This window comes from Delphinapterus leucas, chromosome 15 (assembly GCF_059928025.1).
Source record: "Delphinapterus leucas isolate spDelLeu-1000000601 "Yukka" chromosome 15, BTC_Dleu_Yukka2, whole genome shotgun sequence".
Taxonomy (NCBI): Eukaryota; Metazoa; Chordata; class Mammalia; order Artiodactyla; family Monodontidae; genus Delphinapterus; species Delphinapterus leucas.
In genome coordinates, this window is record NC_143143.1 from 28,360,234 (window position 1) to 28,371,259 (window position 11,026).

An 11,026-nucleotide genomic window follows, 5' to 3' on the forward strand; every position below is an offset into this window, starting at 1 on the left:
AACCATCCGTGGTAAGTAGGTGGAATAACTAGTACAAACACAACCATCTAGGGTCACCTCTTTTGAAAGCATATTGTGGGTACTTCCAAAGAAGGAGGAAGTCGGGACTTCCCTGGTGGTCCAGTGGTTAAGACTTTGCACTTCCACTGCAGGGGGCGTGGGTTTGATCCCTGGTCGGAGAACTAAGTTCCCGCATGCCATGCCGTGGGGCACGGTCAAAAGATTAAAGAAGAAGAAGAAGAAAGTCACCCAAAACAGGGAGGAAGAGAGAGATAATGATGATGGTGTGCCCCAAAGCACCAATGACTAAATCCCTGGACAACATTCAACAGGTTTTTATTGAGCACCTACTCTGTGAATGCACCAGAGTTTAAACTCAGTGCCAATGGTTCAGCTATTCTACTTAACCCACATAAAGACTACGAGTTGATAAGGTACATCCCTCACAGGAACTGAGAGCCTTGATTGTGTTCAAAACAAGTTCAAATGCCTCTGGCCCAGGGACGCTAGCACCCAAGAAAGCATTAACAGACCTGAAGCAAACTTTATCACCATGAATACAGTTCTTGTTATACTACTTCCTTCTCAAATGTTCTACTGCAAATTTCTGCAGGAAGATCCTGAAGGCACTGACAACAATGGTGATAATAATGGCAACAATAATAATAGCTAATATTTACAGAGGGATTAGTCTTATATTCCTGATGCCTACTAGGCATTTTTACATTCGTTTTCTCATTAAAGGGAGGCTATGATTATGATTATTATCGTGTCTCTTTATAGATGAACCTGATGCACACAGAGATTTGATTACTTATTCAGGCTGGTACATGGTGAAACAAAATCTCTCTGAGTCTAGGGCTTTAGACCATTATTTTTTTTCTCTATCTTATGCTTTAATTAAAAAAATTTTTTTTTAGTAGGGGAGTGACAGGATCAGATTGGAGCTTTTTTTTTTTTAAATCCTTTCATTTATTTATTCATTTATTTATTTAGGCCACGCCTCGCTGGCGTGCAGGATCTTAGTTCTCCAACCAGGGATCGAACCCATGCCCCCTGAGTTGGAAGCGTGGAGTCTTAACCACTGGACTGCCAGGGAAGTCCCTAATTTAAAATTTTCGTGTATGTTTTATAATGTACATAATATATTAGTGCCATAGGACATGTTACAAAATAAACAACTAAATATTAGGCACACACTGAAGTTTGGGTTCAACCTCAGAATTCAACCAGAATCTTAATTGACTGTAGACCCCTATTTTTTATGCTATCTTCCTAAAACTGGACCATCCATTCATGACAGCTGATGCAAGAGAATAAAATAAATGTCATGTAGATACAAGAAAAGTGGGAAGCCGGTTCACTGTCACAAAGACAAAGCCATTTTCATTTGAATATCACTGCCCAGATCTGCACAAGTCTTCTGTATCCCAAGGCCGAAAAACTATGGGCAAGTGGAGACAAAAACCAAATGCATCTTCAGAAAAAAATATTCAATAACAAGGGTACAAATATTTATCCAGGAAGTATCAGAAAATATCAGGCAAATTATCATTCTCTGATTTTATGTTTAATTAGAAACTGGAAACACTCAGTTTCCTTTCAAATGAACAGTTTGGTTTGCTAACTGGAAACCAGCCAGTCTTTCCACCAAGTAATTATAAACAGACTCTAATCGCCTGTCTGGAAGTGAGATGCAAGCTTGCTGAGTCGAATGCTGCTGCTGCTATTCTTTTTTTTTTAAGATTTTTAATTTTATGTATTTATTTACTTATTTTGGCTGTGTTGGGTCTTTGTTGCTGCATGCGGGCTTTCTCTAGTTGCGGCGAGTGGGGGCCACTCTTTGTTGCGGTGCGCGGGCTTCTCATTGTGGTGGTTTCTCTTGTTGTGGAGCACGGGCTCTAGGTGCACAGGCTTCAGTAGTGGTGGCACACAGGCTCAGTAGTTGTGGCGCACGGGCTTAGCTGCTCCACGGCATGTGGGATCTTCCCGGACCAGGAATTCAACCCGTGTCCCCTGCACTGGAAGGTGGATTCTTATCCACTGTGCCACCAGGTAAGTCCCTACTGCTGTTATTACATTGGTGACATTAATAGTGTTTAGTAAGAGCCTCGAGGATTAGCACCCGCCAGCTGGGCTAATCTGACAAAGGCAACTGAAACCCCAAAGAAACAGGACGTAATTATAATTTACACTGTGGGCAGCAGTGTAAGCAGTGCAACTGCTCCACGAGGCATTAGGGAATGTGGGTTGAAAGGGTCTGAAAATATATATATTCTTTGACCCAGAAGTTCACATCCAGGAATTTATTTTATAGAATTAAGGAAGCCATCAAAGATTTGGTTACAAGAATGTTCATCATCATGTTGTTTAAAACTGTGAGAAATTGGTTTAATCAACTGTATAGAGCATCTATACAATGGAGTACTATGTAGCTGTGAAAAAAAGATGCTACAGAACTAGATACCCTGATGCATAAAGAAGAGACTTTTTTTTCAAAGAAGATCTGCAAATGGCAACAAACACTTTAAAAATGTTCAACATCACTAATCATTACAGAAATGCCAATCAAAACTGCAATGAGACACCACTTCACACCCACTAGGATGGCTACTATTAAAAAAAAAAGGAAAACCAAAACAGAAAACAAGTGTTGATGAGGATGTGGAGAAGTCGGAACACTCATGCGCTATTGGTGGGAATATAACAGGGTGCAGCCACTGTGGGAAACGGTATGGTGATTCCTCCAAAATTTTAACTTAGAAGTACTATATGATTCCGCATTTCCACTTCTGGGTATATACGCAAAAGAATTGAAAGCACGGACTCGCTACAACATGCATGAACCTAGAGGACATTCTGCTAAGTGAAATAAGCCAAACACGAAAAAGGTAAATACTTTATGACTCCCATATACCCTTTCCTGTAGAGCAGAGATCTGCTGATCAAACCAGCACAGGATTCCAATCGCCTCAGCAGTGACATTTTTCTAGGTACAGTAATGAACTGACATTTTTCTTTCTACATCAGGTTCTTAAGATTTTCGTAATTATGAGTCAGTCTTTGAGTCTAATAACCTCTGAATGATATTATGTGCTGAATAATTAAATTATAATGGAACACAGATAGAGATGCCTCAGATCTCCTTATCTCACATTTTAACTGATGGCACGGTCATTATAAAATGACTAAGGGTGAGGAATATGAGAGAGAGGAGTAGAACACAAACACACCCCTTCTTCTCTCCGCAAAGCCTTTCTAGCAACCTCTCCCCTCAACCATCCAAGCTATCTCCCAGTACTGAGATGTCGCAAGATCACCCTTGACTTAAACCCCAGTCTCATATGAATTACCACAAAAGCATCTTATTCTCTGATAACACATCTCACATCAGGCTCTGTAACTTAAGACTCCACGAGGGGGTACTTCCCTGGTGGCACAATGGTTAAGAATCCACCTGCCAATGCAGGGGACACAGATTCGATCCCTGGTCCAGGAAGATCCCACATGCCACGGAGCAACTAAGCCCATGCGCCACAACTACTGAGCCTGTGCTCTAGAGCCCGCAAGCCACAACTACTGAGCCCACATGCTACAACTACTGAAGCCCATGCGCCTAGAGCCCGTGCTCTGCAACAGGAGAAGCCACCGCAATGAGAAACCGCGCACCTCAACGAAGAGTGGCCCCTGCTCGCTGCAACTAGAGGAAGCCCAGGCACAGCAACAAAGACCCAATGTAGCCAAAAATAAATTATTAAAAAAAAAAAAAAAAAAGACTCCACGAGGAATCCTGTAGCCTTTCCAGCTTCACATGACGCCCCCTCCTCTCTGCTTTTGTTCATTTGGGTGTGACTTCACTTCCTCTTTGCACATCAAATAACTGACTTGTTTTCCAGGTATGCAGAGGAAGACTCAGAGTGGGAAACAGAGATATTTTGTAGATCTTCTAAACTGACTCTCCACCTATTACAGACTGACTGTGTGCCACTCCACAATTACCAGTCCCCTGCTGTGCCCTTAGTATGAATTTTGATGTCCTCTGATGACCCTTATCAACATTCTCAAAGCCATACATCATGACCTGGATGCATCCCTAGAAAGCAAACACAGCAGAGTACTCATTGTCTGGGGCTACTGATCCCTTGGACTGTTCTCTGGGGCTGAATCAGATGTCAGCTCAAGGAGTTGCATTTCTACCTCCTTAAATTCCCTCTACAACTTTCCATAACATAAACTTTGCCTACTCACACTGTTCAGGAGTGAAAGATCATCAGGGTCTCAGGCCACAAAGGTCAGTTGCTATTTCCAGAAGCCTGGCATGGTACATGAAATGATTTAGGAGGAATATGAGAAGACTGTGTATGATAAAGAGGCATGCTATTAAATAACATTAAGTCACACAGTGCGACAATTATTCTCCACTCAATTACCCTTTGATTAGTTCTAGAAGACAGTCCCTGGTGAATTCTACCCTGTTTTTAATGCATCTCCAAGGCCTGCTAACCTCCACCTCGAACACAGAGAAAGTGGATCTCAAGCAGGTAACAGTATCTGGCCAAAATGTAATAATATTTTGTTTCATTTATATGTAGTTTTTAAATTATCTTTTTTTCATGGTACGGGAGGCTTGTTTTCTATTTACTATAGTAAATAAAGTTTCCTTTTAAAATAAACTTGGTGAAGAAAGGGTGTCCATTTAAAGAAAAAAGCATTAAGTAAATAATAGTACAGATGGTAAGCACAGATGGCAAAAATGTGAAGACTGAAGCTGGGGTCCTGGTTTGGGGTCAGATGCAATAGCACAGGGAGATCAGCTCGGTGCTTTGTGTCCCCCTAGAGGGATGGGATAGGGAGGGTGGGAGGGAGATGCAAGAGGGAGGGGATATGGGGATATATGTATACGTATAGCTGATTTACTTTGTTATACAGCAGAAACTAACACACCATTGTAAAGCAATTATACTCCAATAAAGATGTAAAAAAAAACCCAAAAAAGAATGGCCTAGGTTTGAATTTTGGCTGTGCCACTTGGTAGCTCTGGGATCCTGGGCCAGTTATTTCACTTGTTTGAGGGGATAATCCATTCCCTATGGAGTAGCTGCATGGATTAAATATGTGGATTAAATATGTAAGCGCGGGCTTCCCTGGTGGCGCAGTGGTTGAGAGTCCGCCTGCCGATGCAGGGGACACGGGTTCGTGCCCTGGTCCGGGAGGATCCCACATGCCGCAGAGCGGCTGGGCCCATGGGCCCGCTGAGCCTGCGCGTCCGGAGCCTGTGCTCTGCAACGGGAGAGGCCACAACAGTGAGAGGCCCGCGTACCGCAAAAAAAAAAAAAAAAAAAAAATATGTAAGCGCATCACCGAGCAAGGTATGTGACTCATAAAAGCAGCCCACTCAATGGATACTTTTGGTATGACTATTGCCCCGCCTAACTCTGGACCACAAGTTGTGTTTGCTTTCCAGACTGAGGAGTCTGCCCCCACAAGGGTCCATCCCTGGCCACATAAGCAACACAGAAAAGGCTGTTTCTGGATGAGCCCCACACTGGCACGCCTGGATGCTCTCTGCCTTCATCTCTTCCATGGTCATCCATCAGTGGACTCTCCCAGCTCCTGACCTTCCCTCCTGAGTGCAGACAGCCCGATCTTTTCATTCATTTCTTCATTAATGGGACACGTACTTATTAAGCGCCTGTCAGGCACAGGGGAGACAGCACTGACCGTGGAAGCCGAGCCGCAGCTCTCAGAGCACCTCCACTGCAGATGAATGCAGACGAGCAGTAATCAACAAGAAGACACAGACATGGAACACTTTCAGATAGTTTGTGCCCTGATCTCCTCCTGAAAAGGACACTTGCTTACAATGTGAGAGCAGAAACAAGAAGGCAGAAGACAGCTTTTCCCCAGCTCAGCAGGGAATGTGCATGTCAGATGACAGAAATTTTTTGTCACTCTACACGTGTCCAAGAATGACCAAGAAAGTGTTTCGAGTATTGATTTGGGGGTTACAAATAAATTCTAGTGAGCAGACGTATTCGCAATATCAAATCTGCAAATAATGAGGACTGACTGTAAATTAGTGTGATGAGATAGAGAGTGAGGAGGAGGAGGTTTCAATTTTCAATGGGGAATCTCTCTGAGGAAGAGGTAACATCTCAGCTGAAACTTGAATGATGAGATGAAGCCAGTCATGTGAGGTTCAGGGGACACAGTGTGCCAGGCAGAAGGAGCAGCAAGAGTACAGGATGGGAGAAAGAAACAAGCTTGGCGAGTCGGGGAATCAGAAAGGAGCAGCTGAAGTGTAGAGAGTAGCCCGTGATGGGGAGAGAGGCAGGAGATGAAGTTGCAGAAGTGAGGTTGGGGTGGGTTGGTCCTCAAGCCCACATAGATCCTGGCCCATCACCTATATAAAACTCAGATCTTCCTCTAGACAAGGGGCTCCTTTCTGGCCACCCCCATGGTCCTACCCTCAGCTCCTACCTCTGATGGACCCTCCCAAGTAGCCCTGGCTGGCTCCCCCTGGCAGCCCAGACCCTGCTCTCTCTCTACCTTGGGCATGCTAACAAGTAGGAAGTTCTTTCTCATGTATAACCTAAATCAGTGTTGCAACAATTCAAATCCATTTTCTGTTGTCTTAAGTAACACTATAGGAGAGTTACCATCACCATCCTTAATATATTACAGTTCCTTAACATATTACAATTAGCACTTTCTGAGCACAAGCAATATGCTAAGAGCTTTAAGGGGAAAGGCTCAGAGAGGTTAAGTAACTTGTCAAAAGTCACACAGCTAAATGCTGCAGGAAGATTCAGACCCAGTTCTATCTAACTCCAAGCTGAACTCTTTCTGTTATGTTCTACTTCCCTCCCCTGGCTCTTCTCAAACATACAGACTCTCAACACTTCTCTTTATGGATGGTCACAATAACCTGATTTATCTGTATATAAACAACTAGGTGGCTTTTCTTGTTCCCCATACCTTGCCCTGTACAGGCTGAATCAAGAGTCAGTCTCTATACACACTACTATATACAAAATAGATAACCAACAAGGACCTACTGTATAGCACAGGGAACTATACTCAATATCTTGTAATAACCTATAATATAAGAGAATACAAAAAATATATATATATGTGTATAACTAAATCACTTTGCTGTATACCTGAAACTAACACAACATTGTAAATCAACCATATTCCAATATAAATAAATAAATAGAGTCAGTCTCTACGGCTTATTCTTATTTGCAAAGTTTGTAATCAGCAAGAGTCGGTTCAGTGTATAACCAACGGCATATTAATATTATTTAAATCCTGAAAATAGTAGATGTGAAATAACATTTGTTAAATGAATGACAAACCAGGAAGGATCACATTCTGCTAGTTTGGCTGAGGGGACAAATGATGTGGCATTTGTCAGGCAGTAGCCATGCCCTGGCATTTGTCATGCTGTGTCCACGTTGGGTGGACATTCTGCTACCCTTCAATAATTAGGTCATTTTCAATAAATAAAACTTATTCTGCTATAGAATTATTGGACCATACACTTCCCCAAGGTCTCTATGAATTATGCATATTATGCAGAGTTTATATTGAGGATCATTTCCCTGTGCTGAGTAATTGGACCTAAATATTGTGAGAAGTCCATGCAGCCTTCCTCAATCAACAAATCTTGATATCCTTTCTCCCTTCTCCCCTTTTTCTATCTTGGTTTCTGACTTTTCTCTTGTTTCATGCTTTTTGGCATTATTGTCCCTACCGTTTTATTGTAAAATGCTTCCAATCTTCTTTGGAAATTGATAGGGTTTCGAATCAGTGACATTTTTAGAATGTGCGGCCATCCTGTTGGAATCAGTGAAGGTTTTAAAACCACAGATTTGTTTTTAATCCAACTGATCAGAAAACAGCTTATTTGTTAAAGCAAAGCTTTAAAATATTCTTTACAGGAGCTAGTTTGTGCAGTTTCTGATTGAGTCCCTATGCAAGACACACGAGTGATGTTAGCATTATGTGTGAAGATGTGGAGGATGAGCCCCAGCTTTGCAGTCTGACAGATCCGGGTTCAAGTCATTCAATTTCTCTGAAGTTGAATTTTCTCCCTTTGACAACGGAGATATGACCCTTCAGGGCTGTTGTGACACTAAAGATAAATAAATTTTGAAGTTACAGTAAAGATAATAACCGTAAGAGCCAGCAATTCCACTTCTGGGTATATACCCAAAAGAATCGAGAGCCAGGACTCAAAGATACTTGTATACCAATGTTCACAGCAGCATTATTCACAATAGCCGAAAGGTGGAAACCACCAAGTGTCCATCAACAGGTGAAAGTGTTAGGGGAAACACTAACTGAAACCCTGGCCAGGCAAGATAGTAGCCACTTGCATGAGTTATCTTACAACAGCAGGTCCTGGTAAGGAAAGCGGAACTAACAAGCTACCACCAAGAATTCGGGAAAGGTCAAAAGGAGAGACTCTAGTCCATATGTCCTACCAACCTCCCAGAATCCTTCTCACTGGAATCCGTCTTGGCTGAGCGATGTGTGCGCCACCAGGAAGGACCCTGAGTCAGAATGATTGGCCAGAGACAACCTGGAAACTAACCCCATCACCATAAAACCCGAGACTGCAGGTCACGTGGCAGAGCAGTTTTCCTGGGTTCCCTTACCCTGCTGCTCTCCTCCCGGGCGCCCCTTCCCAATAAAGTCTCTTGCTTTATCAGCACGTGTGTCTCCTCGGACAATTCATTTCCAAGTGTTAGACAAGAGCCCACTCTGGGGCCCTGGAAGGGGTCCCCCTTCCTGCAACAAATGGATAAACAAAATGTGGTATAAACCTACAATGGAATATTATTCAGCCTCACAAAGGAATCAGATTCTGATACAACATGGATGAACCTTGAAAACATGCTAAGTGAAATTCACCAGACACAAAGGGACAAATACTGTATGATTCTACATATGAGGTGCCTAGCATAGGCAAATTAACAGAGACAGAAAATAAAATAGAGGTTATCGGGGGCTGGGGGAAGGGAGTTATGGTTTACAAAGTTTCTGTTAGGGATGATGAAAACGTTCTGGAGATGGATGGTGGTGAGGGCTGCAGAACAGTATGGATGTACTTAATGCCACTGAACTAAAAGTGATTAAAATGGTAAATTTTTGTTAGATATATTTTACCCCAATTCTTTAAAAATAAAAAATTAAAGATAATAAAGATAGTTATTTTTGTTAATAAATTATAATTGCTGTCACTACATATCTGTATAATATATACATGATTTAGTAGGCTAGCTGTGCAGCTTAAAACTACTGAACCTAGTCGGAGTTTCCCTCGTCTTACCTGTACCAGACCTTTCTCAGCAAGGGGTCTGTAGAAACGTGCGGGGACCCTGGACAGAAAGGTACAGGCTCTTAGGTGTAAAACATCACAAGCACTATGGAAATACCTCAGGAATAATGAATGCTGATTTCTGCAGAATGAATCAACTTTTCATCTGAGTCAGCTGACTACTATCAGACTTTCTGTGCTCTCTGTTATGGGTCTTTTACGTTCACAAAGGGAACGTAATGAGATAATCATTAGCCCTCAGACAGCTATCTCAAATGTAAATCAATAAGCCCGTGGAACCTGGGGACTGCTGCTATTTAGACACCTTTTTTTTTTTTTTTTTGCGGTGCGGGCCTCTCACTGCTGTGGCCTTTCCCGTTGCGGAGCACAGGCTCCAGACACGCAGGCTCAGCGGCCATGGCTCACGGGCCCAGCCGCTCCACGGCATATGGGATCTTCCCGAACCGGGGCACGAACCCGTGACCCCTGCATCGGCAGGTGGACTCTCAACCACTGCGCCACCAGGGAAGCCCTAGACACCTTTTAATGGCCAACCTCTGCTAACCCAGGGAGAGAGTTGGGCCATGCTGGCTGAGGAAACAGGCAGCTCTTAGGGTGGTCCTGGTAGTTTCATTCTGCTTCAGGGGGACAAACCCATTTACAGGGAACCCCAGGAGGTCCGCGATCATTAAACTTCTTGGATTTTGGCCACGGAGGGCACTGGGATTACCTTGACTAAGATCTCTGAATACAAGCATTTCCTTCAGATGAATGAGCAAAGTGACGTAAAAGATTTACTCACAGAAGCATCTCTGATTCCTGGGGAAACCAGAACAACGAGTTTTCCTAGCAGTTCATTGGGAAGGTGGTTAACACACAGGAGCCGGTGAGGAAGCCAATTTCAGGACAAGAACCAGTTGATTAACCAAGACGGAGTTCTCAGGCTCAAAGTCATTGTGATCTTGTTGGCATCACCAAGTTTTAACAACATTGTAAGCAGATAGGGTAGGGTCCCCAGAGAAACAGAAACAGGCATGGCTTTCTTGACATAAAAGAAGGCATTTTGGGTCTAAGCCATTTTGTGATCTAAGCCTGGCCACAAGGCTTGCCCTTGAACAGGTCTCAGTAATTAGTGATCTTAAGGGAAGTGAGGGAATGCAGGAACAAAGGAAAAACAGTCAAGAAACAATAGTTCAGCGATAAAACAGAGTCCTAGTTCCTTCTCAAGGGATACACATCACAATCTAATACAGTCTTTGAGTTCTGCAGGAACTCAGGTGGAGGACAGAATGATGTTGACCCTCGTGACTTCAATCAACTGAAGATTGGACTCTGTTGACCTTGGCCCCAATTCTATGCTGACTTCTCTTCGCAAGCTCCTTCATGAATATGCATGTACCCTTAGCTTAAAACCTCCCCAGTTTTGCTGTTCAGGGAGACACTGCTTTGGGAAAGATCCCCGGTGTTTCTATACCTGCTGCAGATGATAAATCCTTCCTTTCCCTGCTCCTTGGCTTGTTTGTGTCTTTTGGCTGGATACCCACCCAGAGGCGAATCGAGTTTTTCAGGTAACAATATCACTGTCATCATCGTCATCGTCATCTGCTATCAATTCAGTCTTCCCTTACCTTTTTTTAAAAAAATTTTTATTTATTTTATTTTTGGCTGTGTTGGGTCTTTGTTGCTGCACGTGGGCTT